Source organism: Onthophagus taurus, chromosome 2 (genome assembly GCF_036711975.1).
Source record: "Onthophagus taurus isolate NC chromosome 2, IU_Otau_3.0, whole genome shotgun sequence".
Lineage (NCBI taxonomy): Eukaryota > Metazoa > Arthropoda > Insecta > Coleoptera > Scarabaeidae > Onthophagus > Onthophagus taurus.
In genome coordinates, this window is record NC_091967.1 from 11,405,815 (window position 1) to 11,422,235 (window position 16,421).

General features: G+C 33.7%; 1 protein-coding gene across 1 annotated transcript in view; it reads right to left on the reverse strand.

Moving 5' to 3' along the window:
* Positions 1-16,421, reverse strand: part of LOC111425932 (nuclear receptor-binding protein homolog) — a 65,570-nt gene that overhangs the window by 48,032 nt on the left and 1,117 nt on the right. The gene's annotated exons all lie outside the window — the stretch shown is intronic.

A 16,421-nucleotide genomic window follows, 5' to 3' on the forward strand; every position in this document is an offset into this window, starting at 1 on the left:
TATTACGATGGTCATTTAGAAATGATTAAATCTCAGTTGCTTTTAAAGATAACCAAATCATGTATGGTGTCAATTTTTGTCGGATATTAAGGCCCACTTTTACCACCTCCTGATAAATTTATCCGATAGATAAATCCAATTCTTTAGCCAATGAGAGCGCTTAAAACCGCCGGCAACTATCCTCTAGATAGTTTATCAGCATGATGGTAAAAGTGGGCCTAAGAACTACTAACGGTCGATTAAAGTTAATTGTTACAATAAACTGATCGTGTATAATTTAAATCATATGCAGGGCGAAAAGAATTAATAAAGCTAATTAATGATTTAATCCAACCGTAAAGTGTTTAAATTCCCCTTCATAAAAAAATCTTTTCAAGGTATGAAATGAACTCCTTACTCACTTTATAGATCGTATGTCGGCGACCTACCAGAAAGCCCCTGCCACCTACTCGAGTATCCTGCGCTCCCGATACAAGGCGACCGTGTATTCGCGGAAAGCGAACGCCGAGCGACGCGACGCAACTCTACAAGAGTCGCGCCGCGGCGGTTGCGTTCAAGCCGCGCACATACCGACGAACGTCAGTCGATTATTATTACATTCCGCATTAATTAGGCGGGCGCCAGCGACCGTCGACGTCGCCCCCTTTTTCCCCCCGTGTGGGGGCCATCACGGTCCGTCACCGAGAGACGTTCTGCTCGGACGCCTTCGGTTCGATACGCGAACACTATACAATAACACACGTCGATAAGCAATATTTACTTGGTTCCAATGACACAAAAAAAATTATTTAACGAGAAAAAATCAATAAGTAAATGCAATAAAAGAACTAAAACTAGAATTAAGACTAGCACTAGAACTAACACTAGCACTAGAATTAACACTAGACCATAGGGTTTAGCCGTGCGTCTCTCAAGATGGCTAAACCCGAATGATTCTAGTTCTGGGTCTTGTGTTACTTGTAGTGCCAGTGCAATACTAGAACTAACACTAGACCGAAAACTAGAAACATTCGAGTTTAGCCGTGCGTCTCTCAAGACGGCTAAACCCGAATGATTCTAGTTCTAGGTCTTGTGTTGGTTCTAGCGATAGTGCTAGTGCAATACTCGATAAAAATATACAACAACCAGATGTTGAACAACAAGTAATACTAGAACTAATACTAGACCTAGAACTAGAAACGTTAGGGTTAGCCGTGCGCCTTCAGACGGTACGGCTAAACCCAAAACTTTCTAGTTCTAGGTCTAGTGTTAGTTCTAGTTTTAGTTCGATACAAATATACAACATAGCATTATCTAGTGCTAACTACCGCTACCTTGCACTGTCGCTAGAACTAACACAAAACTTCTAATTCTAGGTCGAATGTTAGTTCTAGTTTTAATTCAACGAAAAATATACAACAATCTAACGCTAAATAATAACTAAAACTAGAACTAACACTATCATTAGAACTAACACTAAACCTACAATTAGAAACGATCGAGTTTAGCCGTCTTAAGAAACATACAGTTAAACCTGACTATTTCTAGTTTTAGATTTAGTTCTGTTTTTCGCTTAATAAAGATACACAACAAATATATAGCGTTGAATAACAATTAAAACTAGAACAACCGTCCTTGATTTATATACGTCGTATACACAACTCGGGGAATAACCCGAATTGAATTTGTCCGTTATGTTGAGGTTTTACTGTATAAGAATGATTATTTTATTTCAAATCTTTATTATGATTCCTGTGACGTTTCGGAAAACCCCACAAAACAATATTTACGCATTATGATATACGTTTCAAGTTAAAAACAGTAAATTTTATTATTCCAAGTTAATCTGAACTGTTCGAGAAACTCGAATTTCGATAAAAGTAATTCCCTCATTCCCACGATTAATTTTCGTGATCACGTTTTAGCGATAACCTTAAAATACAAATATGGACAGAGTGTGACACGATGTTAGTAGATTTTGTGGAAGTAGCAATCGCAACTATACGATAACCAACCAACTATATATACTAACTCTACTACCAGTATAGGTTGCGTGTATTTGCGAGAGATTACGATTGGATTTATATTTATTTGATCCATACCGATATTAATTTTAAAAGGTAACTTCAGATACACGTTCATTCACGCATTGATAAGATAACGTTTACATGTATGTTTCCTTACGCCACACTATGTGTATAAATTTAGTTTATCGTAATAGTAGGTCAGAGAATTAAGCTATTCGACGTCATGTGACATCATATAAGCGGGTTTTATGAGAAGCTATAAAGTTGTTGAAAATGAAATTGAAATTTTTTACAATCTACGTGGTAACCTCAGTTGAGCGTATGTGAATTTTACTTAAAATTTCATTTTCACTTTGCGGTTTAATGGAATTTATTGCTACTCATTACTTAATCCTCATTCATTAAAATAGTTGTATCTACTAATGTTGCGGCGGATAGGCCACAACTTCCGGAACTTGTTTTAGATAACATAATCAAGCTGACGCGGTTCAGTGCTCCTTAGTAGTGGTTCAGCAAACTGTTCCAAGTAAAAACAAACTCTCTTACAACGCAATCACCACGATTTATTCTCCTCTCCTTCATTTGCGCCGAGTGCGTTTTAGATGGTACGTGACTTGGAATACGAAAGTCCACAAGCGCACGTACAACTGGCAATGTATATTCAACTGAATATGGAGGAATTCCGATTGTTTTGCTACAATGGCGAAATATGTTAAGAAAACGTCGTTATTTTTGTGTTAAGGGTACATTTTACATTTCTTGTAGTGGTCGTGCAGATGTTGTGCACAGGTGTTACTTGAATCTACACCTGTTGATCTTTTTTTTTATAAAAGAGTAACAAGATAAGGTTGTTTCTTTCCAGTGGATGTAATTGAAATGAAAGTGAAGATTTAATTAAGTTTGTTATAATGTTCCTAGGTGGTAAATAATAACAGTTTATAAATTGATAACAAAACAATGCCCGATTTGTACTTTGGTACAGTATATTTCCAAATGTTTATTTCGCGGAATAGACTCAATAACTTTATGCAATCTTTTCGCAATATGATACTTCGTTTGCGTACGTTGCAAAGAAAAAACTAAAGAGAAAACAACCTAAGCAAAAAGTAGTACAATGAACAATACACATCAATTTATTTATCAACCTAAATTTCTTTGTATTAATCAAAATTCATCAACAAACTGACCTAACAATATATTTTTTTTTAATATTAATCTAAATCGATGGTACTGATAATTTCTTTATTATTTCCTGAAGTATCTACTCATTTTTTTTATCTCCCCAATAAGATGTCGAAGATAACAATAGCAATTACATTTTTATATGACGGTGAATATTTGGTTTTTGCAAGGACACAAGGATTAAAAAATCTAATATTTGATTGATATTTCTAATATCATGTGTATTCGTGAATTTTTCACCTCTCTGGAAAATGAGGAAAATGGCTAAAAAATCTCCAAATATAAACAACTCCGCCAATTTAATTAATTTTTTGTTTATAAATACCGTTGTTTAACAAAAAGCCTGAGCGTAAACTCTAGTTAATTAACCTTTACTTTTAATTTTTAAACTTCCTGTACGTCGAAAGGTTGGATAATGGAGGTTCAGATATAATGGGTATAGTTAATGGAAGAAAAAGAAATGGAAAAAAAAACTAGAAAATGATGCGGGTAGTAACAAAAGGATTCAGAACCGCGTGAGCAATTAACTGTCATCATAATTAAGCTTCCCTTCTGTCTGAAAGGATTTTTGTAGTCGGTGTAGAAGGATTTAAAGGGCTCTAAATAAGGTGTTTGCGTAGGCTGTAACTGGCCATTAAAGCAAGTAAGGAAAGAATTGTTTGCTATGAATTTATTCATTTTCTAAGCTATCATTATTATTTATATCTGCTAATTTCTATCAATAATTTAACATTTCTCTTAAGACTGCTAAACCCGAATGTTCCTAGTTCTAAAAGTTTAGGTATAGTGTTAGTTTCACTTTTAGTTTTAATATCGTCGGATAAAGATAATTAAGTTACTGATTAAGCTTCGACAAATTCTTGATAACTATAAATAGTATTGTTAAATGTATAATCTAAACTAAGCAATCAATACCCGAGAATATGGAAGCTTAGATCGTACCATATGATGTATCTACGTATAAAAGATCACATGACCTCCCACGCGGTTAACAATGCAAATAAGCGTCGGTTAAGTCAACATACCAACTCGTTTTATAACGTAGCAAATCCCCTATTTGCGCAATCGAAATAAACAATGGTAAGAGAGGAAAGTTTAAAACGATTGTAAACAGTCTTTCATTCTATCGGTCGTTGAACAAGCCAGCTGGTTCGCTTAAAAATCCGACCGACAGCGGAAACAAAAGCCAGAAAGACATTTTCGGGTCAGTTTTCTATCATTAAGTTTTCTATTATATCGAGAATGATTCACAAATGAAGGATAAGCATTAAACTTATTTGCGGACGAAGCACGAGCGTTAGCAAGAACGTAATCACTTCACCTTGATGCGTAACACGATCCTCATGAATCAACAATGCGTTATGATTAACACTATAATTATACGGTACATTACGTAAGACTTGGACTTTTTTTTGCCTTTTAAGTCATTAGTAGTCAAAGTAATTTGTGTGTGTCAGGATTTTCTCAATGGATTTCTTTTAACATTACAAATTTTAACGGTAAACGTTTTGTTTTACGTACCTAATAAGAAAATTCTTACGTAGGTGAATTTTCTTATTCTATCATTATTTTAATGGTTTACGTAATTATTTGATGATCACTGTTGTTGCCTCACTCATCATAGTTCCTTGAATTTAAAAAATTTACTTTCTTAAAATTTTGGAAAATTCATTTAAATAAATTGGGATAAGGATTTATGTTTTGTTGAATCAAAAACAAGAAAAGAATGTTATACAAGGGTGAGTCGAATGTTTTTGAAATAAACGTAAATTACCTCAACTGGCACTTACTTACCTTCATTCGAATTACTGTGTGACCGAATGTATATGTCCTCCGGGCGTCAAATTTACGATTGCCATTTAAAATTTTAGGGGCAATAAATAACTTTAAAAGGCAACAACCTCGGGAAACATATCGCAACTGCCGACGCCAACCTAAATTTACGCGAAACAAATAAAAGACGAGATTGAAGAAAAGAAGACTATCGCGCGCGCAACCGGTGGCATTCATAAATAAAGACCTACCGCAATTTTCTGACAGACGAGCGAAAATAGCTAGAAAAATTCTGTTCCTCTCTCGGCATCATGTCTGCACGTAGTTTTCATACGATATCTGTCCGCGCATGTGAGTAATGTAAACATGCTTGAGGTATTTTTGGATACCGTTTGTTTAGGATACTCGTGCTAACCAAGGCGAACGGTTTACCTAAGCGATAAATAAATCCGTACACCATTTCTCACCTTATCAACCGCTAAACCCATCATTTGACTTTCAGTAGAATTTTCAAGTATTTTTATTACTCAAGTTTTTGAAAAATCCATTGGTAAATCAATCATAATTTTAAAATAACGGAAAGAACATGGATGAGTAAATTAAGATGATCTGCTTCACTTTGTGGAATTCACGTAATCAATGATAGAGAGCAACATCTTAATCTCAGATTTGATAAAATAAGACAGCAATACTTATTCTATTTTTGTATCAGCCATAAGATAACGCAAAAGGACTGCAAATTATTATTAATACCTATATCTATTTTATATGCATTAAAATCATAAATTTAGAATTTACGTTAATAACAAACTCAAATTAAAGAATTTTGATGAAGAAAAATTGTTACGGGAAATTTATTATTAACCAAAAAGTTGTTTTCCCTTATCTTATAATAAATGGTTTAATCTTGAATTACAGATATAAATCATTAGTTAATTCTCGTTAATAAAGATTACGCTTTCTATTGATTTTTTACAATAATTTTCCAATAAACTATATGATTGATGGGAGAGCTCTGTTGAGTACTTTGTAGTTATAGTTGCTGAGTGCATGTTTATGTCGGTAGATATCTTTTCTAACTTGAGCTTTGCTAGGTCAAGAACATTTTGATAAAACGTTTCTCGTTTTCTCGCTTTCGAATGTGCTTGCCCCATTATTAAACTTGTTTGACGTATTATGTAGTTTTAGGAGATTTCCTTATGTGTATCTGCACTAGCGATCTATGGTACATACAAGTATGATCAAGAGCCTCTATTTCAATTATCTGTAATGTTACCGTCAGGTACTGTTAAGAAGATCAGATACTGCTAATGAAAGACTAGAAAAGTCTAGCAAAACACTAGACTCTGCTTACAGACGACTATAGTGCTGACAGAAAACTAAATACTACTAATAAAACACTATGGTAATGAAAAACTAGATGCTGCTTACAGAAAACTCGATACTGCGGTAAAAGACAAGATAATACCCATGGAAGCCTTACTACCGGCTGAAAGCTAGATACTGTTAATGAAAGATCAGACGCTGCTAAGAGAAAACTAGATTTTGCTAACACATACCTACATACACTTCAATACACTTAAATATGACTATATACTGTCAGGAGAAGATTAAGTACTGCCTTAGAAGAACTATATGTTGCTCATGAAAAACTAAATACTACTGGCAGACAACCGAGTAGATGTATACAAAGACTATTGAGATCAACTCTTACACTTTCGTCAAGTATTCACTTTATTTTCTGTGCACACTTATATAAACTAAGGTATGTCTCAATTTTGTAATTAATCAAAGTTTTGCTGGATGTGCATGAGACTTGCGACCTATCCCTAGATTTATCTATATCTGAATTTTCAATTTTTTAATTAAATCACTAACTGCGACTACCACTACTGGAGCTCCTTGTAGTATAACAGATGTCTCTAATTGAATCAACACAGTAATTCTAAGATATAAATATTACAAGATACAACAACTACAGCACCTATAGATACAATCGTAAACAAAGTTATCAACTGGACAGGACATTTAAAAAATTGGTCATGTAGCAACTGTAAAAACGAACTGTAATAAACTACATTGAAAATATTAACATACATAATTATAATATGAATATTAAATTTTGAAAATGAGCAGATTAATGTGAAAACCTAGTATTAATTTATATTCATGACGAGTCAATGAATATACAGTATTTAATCGTTCATAAGTGGCTTAGGCTGGTGGCTTTCATTTAAAGGTAATTAATTTAATTAATTAGCTTAGTGTAAACATAGGTTTTCGTTTTAACAAATTGAATATGTGTTCCATTTGACACAGAAAAACGTGTAACGGGGTACGTAAATAGCTTACCATCGCGTTTCGCAGAAAATCGTTACGAACTACAAAACACGATGCATCGTAGGTGGTGCTTATTACACAGCTCGTTACGTCACTAAAGTAGGAAACGAGAGGTGGCATTTCTAGTCTAGTCAGACACTTGTTGATATACAGAATAACCCTGCGTGACGTAAATGGCGCCGGCCGTCGCGACGCCGACGTTTTCCAAGGTTTTCCCTAGGATGGAGAAAATGTTATCCTATTATAGGATATTAACGTAAACGAACCGGCCGTCTATATTTTCCTATGAAGGTATTCGTTATGAAAGCTTTCAAAAGGGAAGAAAACAAAACAATTTTTCTTGTTTACCTTGGCAGGAAAAAAATTTATCTCGTTAAATGAAGTTTCTGGGAAACTCGGCGTTCGCAAGAGGGAAAACATTATTAGAGGGGTTGATCCTGCCGGGGTAAAAATGTTCGACGTGTTTGCTAGTTCCGAACATTTTTGTACCAGGTGCGTTTGCTTGATTTATATGCGCAAAAAAGAAAACGTTATTGCGGACATGTACCCTCTGCAATTTTGTGCCAGCAGTACACGGAAACGAATTTAATGCTGAAAACTGAAAACGCCCCTTTATCCGAAAACGAGAAAGATAATAATATAAGCTTCAGTGAACGGTAAAATAGGTCAGGACAATACCTTTTACCATCCCATTTGAATTTCAAATAAGAAAAAGGTTTTTCTTTTCTAAGAAACGAGCCAAAACATAGAACGTCAATAAAACACATCTTTCGATTACGTTAACCGTTTTAATTTTCTATTTGCATAGGGGACTTTCTAACCATTACCAAATCCAACCATAATTTCAATTGCTTATCGCAAACCATTTTCGGTATATTTACATTGAGCAAGCGAAGTAAGTCTTTCGAGGAGGTTTAGATGGAAATTTTTTCTTACTCGTCGTTGCTCGAATGTAGGGTATCGAATTTCGTAAGGTCACCGTCATATCAAGTCATCCGCCGTCTAAAAATACTACTTATGACGATAACGGCGTTTATGCGTGTGGCGTAATTAAACAATACGGAGCAGCTGCGGTGGTGTATAGGAACGAGTTTCAACATCTGGACGTTTCAGTTTCATGAATTACCCAAACAGTTAACAACACTATACGGACAAGGATTCCATCGATGTGTATATCTGGAAAATCTCCCGGCACCCGTTAAATATTTTACCATTCGTCCTTGAACAGTAGTTCTTTGCCCCAATTTATTACATTTTAACAATATTACTAAAAATACCACATTGCTGTTTTAATTTTCTATTTAACATATTAATTTCATTTATAAATACATCGCGAAAAATAACTATGAAAAGAAGAAGCAGCCCCTCATAATTAACTATACCGTAGTGTGAGTCTCGGGTAGCAACAACACGCACTATTCTTCTTTAATTAGAGGCGTGCGTTCCAGAAATAACACACGGCGACTTGTAAGAGAGACCGAGAGAGTGTAAGATGTACGCACTTTTTCGGTTTGGTCTTTTTTGTTAAAAGGCGCATGAGAAGAGAATTTTGCGGTTCAAACTGCATTCCGAGGGCTCTAGTAATAGAACGGACGAGGCTGGAGCATCATTATTCACACGTACGCATCGCTTAAATTTAACCACCTCCAAAATGGAAACGTCGTTTATCCGCGTCAAACGCAAGAACGCCGGCGCGTGCTCGTCGCCATAAAACAAGAAAGATAATGCGTGGGTCGAGAAACCAAGAGTTGAACGGACGGTTTCTTCCTATTTAGATAAGGAAGAAAAATTAAGAAAGGGTGGTAATTTTTCAAATAGTTATTTCGTGATCCGCTAAAGAAACTTTTATTGAGCAAGTAAATTAAGAACGTTAACAGTTCATTTCATTGTGAAAAGATCATAAATAAAACAATTTAAACACGATTAATTGAACTGATAAAAACTTTAATCATCAACCAAGAACTAATTAAAATAAATTAGTACAATAAATTTTATTTTTAGGAAACCATTAACATTAATGACTTTTTAAATAAAATTACGAAATACGTTTCTGCAAACTTGTACGAACGTATAACTAATTTTAGATTATATTTTTAAAAAAGTATGTATAATTTGTTCGTCGTAAAGTGAATTTTAAGTAGCACCAAGTCTATATTTACTTGCAACGGAACTGACGTCACATACATATTAACAATAGGGATGATTAACGAAATTACCATTGAATGAAAATCACAAACCAAAACACAACAACCATAAAAATTCTTATCGTTTCCATCTTCATTTAATCATCATTTAACCTCTAGAGAAACGTGTTTTTATTTTTGTGACACAATTAATTTCATTTTCATCTGATTTTTTGAGATTATTAATGAAACTGCAAAACAGCAAAACATTAAAACGGGGAAGGGAGTATTCGTTATAGCCAGAAGTCACTTTATACTGTTGTAAAATGAATAATTTTAATGCACACAAATTCGCTAGCACTAGAAGTAACACTAGACCTAGAACTACAAATATTCGGATTTAGCCGCACGTCTCTTAAGACGGCTAAACCCGAATGTTTCTAGTTCTAGGTCTAGTGTTAGTTCTAGTTTTTAGTTCAATAAAAAATATATAATAATTTAACGCTGAATAAGAATTAACAAGAATTAACACTAGCATTAGAACTAATACTAGACCTAGAAGTGGATCATGGAACTAGAAACTACTACTTTAAAACGACACCATGAAGATGAATATAAAAAATTCCAAGAAAACCAAACTGAAGATAAAAAACTTAAGAAAACGTTAACGGAAGAAGTACAACTAAAAACTAATATGCAACAACCAACTTTACAACAATACCAAGCGAACAATAAACCTTGGGACATAAACGATTCACAAGCTAAAAAAATTACCGTCAAAATAGCTGAGATGATCTTCTTAGATAGAGCACCTTGGGGAAAAACAATGCATTCATAGACAAAGATGAACTTGTATAATGATCCAGCTCAAAATTTATACACATTGATATACAAAGGGAAAACATTGCTGATAATCAATGTTGAAGAAACGGTTACAGCCAACTGCTTGGCTTTTCAATCATATGTGATATTTCTATTGTGTGAATCATTAATTGAAGGGCAATGATTGCAACTTCGAAAAGAAAAGGAAGTAATAATCCGAGAGAAATTGAGAAGAAATTACAGAAATTGAAAAAATGATGGAAAATTAAACCAGTAATACGAGAAAATGTAAGGGTGGAGGAATTGAAAGGGGAAAATTGGTGGATTTAATACAAAAGCTTAATTTATTGTACAAATTTCCGTCAATGAGAACCCCTCGAATGTAATTGTTTAAGGTAATACTCGTTCTTTTCTGGTTTCTATTAACCATTTTGTCTTTCAATTTTACCTTTTCCGTTTTGCGTTTCAGAATGAATCAACCGAGTTCTCTCTTTATTGCGCTAATTGAAGAGTCTACAAGAGACTACAACAGTCTACATCATATTTGATTCCAATTTCGTATAAGCATAAAGTTTCGAAAAAAAAAAAAAATAAATAAGATTTTCAATTGATAAATTTTTTGCGAATTTAATTCTCTTTAACCGGACATGCAGTAGACAATACGTAGTGGGGAAACAACACTGTATGAAAAGGGGGGCCTTGACCCCTCAGCCTTGAGAGGGGCCCGTGAAAAAACCGTTCCAGTCACAAAAAAATCTAAACGTCCGTTCGACCCGAAAATAGTGAACGTTGTACAACTACGGCGCCACTTTGGCACGTGCTTAGCAAATTTAGCATCAAATACTTATTTTGTGCCAAAAAAAGTGGCGTTTGCAAAAACTCATTTGTACCCAGTTAAAATTACAAAAAAACATAAAAATAAAAACGTTAAGGTCAAATCATAATTTCGGATTCTTTTTTCAAATCTTTTTTTATTTTTTTTGCCTTGGTCTTAATGTTGAAGGTAGAAAAACAAAATTATTTTTAATAAACCTTTCTCAATTCCCTCTAGATCGTGCAACCTAAACTCACCCACCCCTTCTTGAAATTAGTTTTCTCAAGACATCTTCTTGATTTCCCCCAATTCTCTCTATCCAAGTTCCGCATGGTAACAGAGTTGGGACACTCCCAACTCGCGTTTCCGCCTACCACCAACAACGTCCAACCTACTGCCGCCCCCTCGACACGGTGAAAAACGATCGATTTTCACCGCATTCCCGACGACGACCTAGCATGTCGCAAAAATGTACGCTATTTTCCGGACGTGTAGGAAACTCCACGGGGAGAACAGACAAAAATTGAAAAAAAAAAAAATTATAATCGGGGCACAAATGGTGGTTTAAACGGGAAAACAGGAGACTTGAAGATAATTAGTTTAGAACTGGGGGATGGAAAACCTGACCATGCAGGCGTAAAATTAATAATTCGATAAAACGGTTTTTGACGTGTTGGAAAATTAGATTTTGTTTTAACAAGACAAAACAAATACTAAATTAAGATGGTGTAACGTAAAATTTTTCCAATTTCCATAAATGGTATCAATTTTCAAAATCGATGACTAAAATTGTAACTAAAAATGTGAGTAATAAATGAAATGAGTCAATGTTAACATATTGGCCACCTACATAATCTTGCAACTTAAATGTTGAAATACAGAATTCATATTTACAGAATACTTATGGTATGTAATAATTATATAAGTAATAAATTCTTTTCTAATATGCTAAGATTAGTTATCTTATAAAACACAAATTATTCAAATAAATAATCTTATCATAAATTACTATCATTAATAAAATTATTTATATATCGACTAATCTAAGATTAAAAAATAACAATAACATATTCTCGGAGCATAAAGATACTAAAAAATCCTTGACATTCCATTCGTTAAACTAAAAATTTTAATCAAATCGAATTTCCATGAAAACGTTATTAAAGAAGTGTTTCGATTTCTTCGAAATATATCAGTGATAAAATTTTAATAATTTTATCAACTTTCAAAGGAATGAATCTGAGACGTCTAAGCAACAAGTCTAATTAATGTGTTACTATACCGTGAGAAAGCAGCTCTTCGAGAGTACGGTTTTTTAATACAATCCGAGGTAAATTGGGAAAAGACCCTCTCCTCTCACCGCGCACAGTGAACAGCACAACGCAGTGGGTAACAAGGTCAATGATTCAATGGAATTCACGGTCTGCATGACTGGACGGTAAACCGTCGTCTCTGTCTGGACACGCATGTACTACGAAAATACAGAATTCAATCAAAACATGGAGGAGTTTTGAAAAATATGAAAAATCATGTAATCAGAAAACGAGATATCAGATATATCTTAAAACCTTACTTTTCAAATAATTCACTTCTCGATTCAATTTTAATTTCTTAATCGCTGCCGATTAATTATTGAAAATGTGATTTTCGCTTTACGAATTATTTTTAGCTTAGCTTGCTGAAACTATTAATAAAAGTACTAAGGACTTTGATACTTAATAAATCTTATACAAAGTTTAAGAATTGTTAAAACTAAAACTGTTAATTAAAATTTTGTGGTTTTTGTACGTGTTTGTATTTTTAGTACGTGTTTCTTTAAATAGAAATAAATTGTTTTGATTTGCGGTTTTGTCATCGATGGCGAGGTGGTTCGTTTGTTAAATCAATAATCTTTTTCGCAATTGTTCAATAAAAAATGAACGTTAACACGCACCTTCTTTCCACCGGTTCGTATTGTTTTCCATTATTATTATGAACTGGAAACGAATTCTAGGTCAACGAAAATCACATAAAATTTAACTATTAAAAGTTGAGTTAATACATTATGATAAGGCTCCTATTTTTAACCTTAGGAAATATGTAGCACCCAAAAAGTTAAATTAAAAAAATTCTTTCTTAGACAAGGTCAAATTCCAAACCTAATCGTTATGTTAACGAAAAGTTAAGTTTATGTTATACAATATGTAAGGGTTGCTTACAGTTGATTTCTTAAGTATCATACAAACATTATTAACACTTAACCTTTTCATTAACCTCACCAACATTTTTCTTAAGAAAAATAATCTCTTCTAAGGTAGTCGTCTCGACACCGCTGTTCATAAACACCAGGTACTCATTCAAACCGGTACTCATTAGTAAAACATTAACAGGAATTAACAGGATTTCTCGCTTATTTTGTTTTTGAACAAGATTAAAAACACGTTTCCACCATTTAGTACATTTAATCCTTAAATATAAACTATCAAATTTTAAGTTTTTAATGAACACGCCATATAACAAGAATATTGTCTTAACCAACAAATTTTGACTTAAAACTGAAATATATATTAAACACAAAACAATTATTTTTCCCGAAAACTCATATCCGGCTCATTCCGGAAACGAAACGTAAACTAAACCTCTAGTCCCACATCCTAAATGTAACGTTAAATGGAAGATTTTATTAAAATGTTGGATGTCCTTCCTTCTACACGTTTAGACTATACCACTAATTACAATAACCTACAGAAGATACAGAATTATTGAACTGCAGCTAAGATAAAAACAATCATGTTACTTTGTTTAATAAACATGTATTTTCCAAAGAAAAGTGTTTACATTTTCTCCCTATAAAAAGCAATTTCATCTGAACAAAACAATCAATATTGCATTTTTTGGACATGAATCCAATTTTGCTGTATTTATTTACTACATGCTATTGTTAAAGAGTACAAAAACACCAATACTATAATACAACGGTCATTCTAGTCGCGTCAATGTTCGAATAATTTATAATAAAAATAATATTACAATAGTAATTCTAAGGTCGAGAGTTTTTTGTGCAGTCTGAAAAGAAAGCTTGTATATTAAATTGTAAAAAAATCGAGATTTAGTTATGACTTAAGCAACCGGATGTAAACGCCCAGCAGACTGTTTCTGCTACATCTGCGAAGAATGTATCAAATGGAAAAAAATGTTTGTCTTAATCTCAGCTGCAAAGTGTATTGTAATTTTTCCATTTGGAACCAAGTTAAGCAATGGGTTTCATGTTTAATGCAACAGCTGCAAACAAACTATGTTGGGTAAATAAAGGGTGCGGCAGAACAAATTAAGCGATTTTCAGGGCCGAATATTAGGGTGTTGTCTCATTCCTTTCTGTCGGTAACCCCGTTTAGTATCCAATATGATTTGGAAATCAACCGCCGAAATCTGTGTGAGCAATATAGTGGTGTCCCAATTATAAGGATCGGTGATATTTCTTCAGATTGTGATGTTCCTTCGACAGCGATGTTCAATGTTGAATTGTCACCACGTTCATGATCTCCACAAAACACACCATAATAACTGGAAACTGATAACGAGTCCAAACATTATGACTCGAAAGTAATAGGTGATGACTTCTTTAAGAGACGGTAAGAACTATTAATTTTTAATTTTGTTTTAGCTTTTATGTTTTTTCCTATACATTAATGCATTCAATAAAGTTATAACCTGTAAAACGGAAGTGACACTTGAATGTAATGAAGTGATTTTTGAAGATTTTATACAATAACCAGCATTTTTCTGAAAGAAATCAGAAAATACAACACAGACGCATGAATGCCTCTTACCGGTGTGATTCCCACTGCCAGGCCTATACATTTATATGTAAGTAAATTACTTGTTAACATTTACCTCGGTGGTGTGGGTATAAATGTAAACGTGATATGGCAAACACTTAATTCTATATTTTACCATAAAAAAAAGTTTCCTATTTTCATACATCACAACTGACATTTTATTGAATATGTTCCATGATTTTTAAGCGTGCTGCATTTCATAATGATGCGGCTAGCTGCAAACAGATCTTCAATTTCTGTGCAAAAAATATTTCAAGCAAAAAAAAATGTTTTTGTTACTGCCGAGTTGAAGGGAGCGACCCAAAAGATCTATTATTGTAACTTACGCCCTCCGAAGCTTTAGGACAAAACTAGGTCCTTGATGAACCTTAGTATTGCTCCAAAGTCTTGTTCATTTATGCCCGGTGCACATTATTCCAATTTAGTAATCCAGCGAGTCAATCTAGTTCACTACTGGACTGGATCATGTCGTTCACAATATTGCAGTTCCCTAATCCAACGAGTCAATTGACTATTCAACGTACCCAGCACTGAATTTGCCGTCCACACTATGCCAATAGCGTTGGAATGAGCGAGCTGGAATGAAAAGGTAGACCATGCAATCAAAGAATTGCAGCACTTGTTTCGATCGCTGTACTGGAATAATGTGAACCGGACATTATGTCAGGCAAAACTTTTCGAAAATTCGAATTTTAGACGATCTCTGACGACACAGTAACACAGAATATGTTTAGCAGCCTCCGACTTGTAGTTGTAAAGTCGATAAATTTGATCCTAAGCTTGTCCAATGTTGAAGACATGGTAATTTAAGCTTTGCTAAGGCATAAAACCTCTTTACCCGAAAAGATTTACTTGAAGTTATAAAATTATATTCAAGAATATTAGGTTCAATTGATTACATATTTACATTGTTAATTCTTCGTACTTTAAATTGTTTACATAAGGTGATTTATTTTTAAACAATGTTAAACAAAAATTAAATTAAGACACTGTTGTTGGCAATAATACAGGTGTCTCAAAAAAAAGTACTCACACTTTAACTCTCACTAACATGCTGCCTATTTTGTATTGTAAGTGCATGGCAGGAAATCAACTTAGTTTGGAAGAGAGGATGTTTGTCCTGGAATGTTATTGAACGACCGAAAACGCCATTGAAGTGCAAAGACGATTCAGAATGATCCTCACCGGAGAGTCCAATTCTGTGAATGGTACCTAGCAAAATGTGTAGAAGATGTAGGGTTTCAACAAAATCGTGTGGAGCGATAAGGCATCCTTTAAATTAAATGGCTCTATTAATCGCCATAATTGCACGTACTGGAGTCCTGTAAATCCTCATGTAACACTTGAACATCATGTAAACTTACCAAGATAACTTTGCAGCATATTAGCGAAGTTTTGGTGTTGTTATGACAACCCGAATTGTGTGTATAATCAGAATTAAAATAAATAATTTAAGCAAAATATGATTTATTGAAATAATTGTTTCATCAAAAATTCTAACATGAAATTTTGGTTTAACATCCTTACTTTCAACGTTTTTATT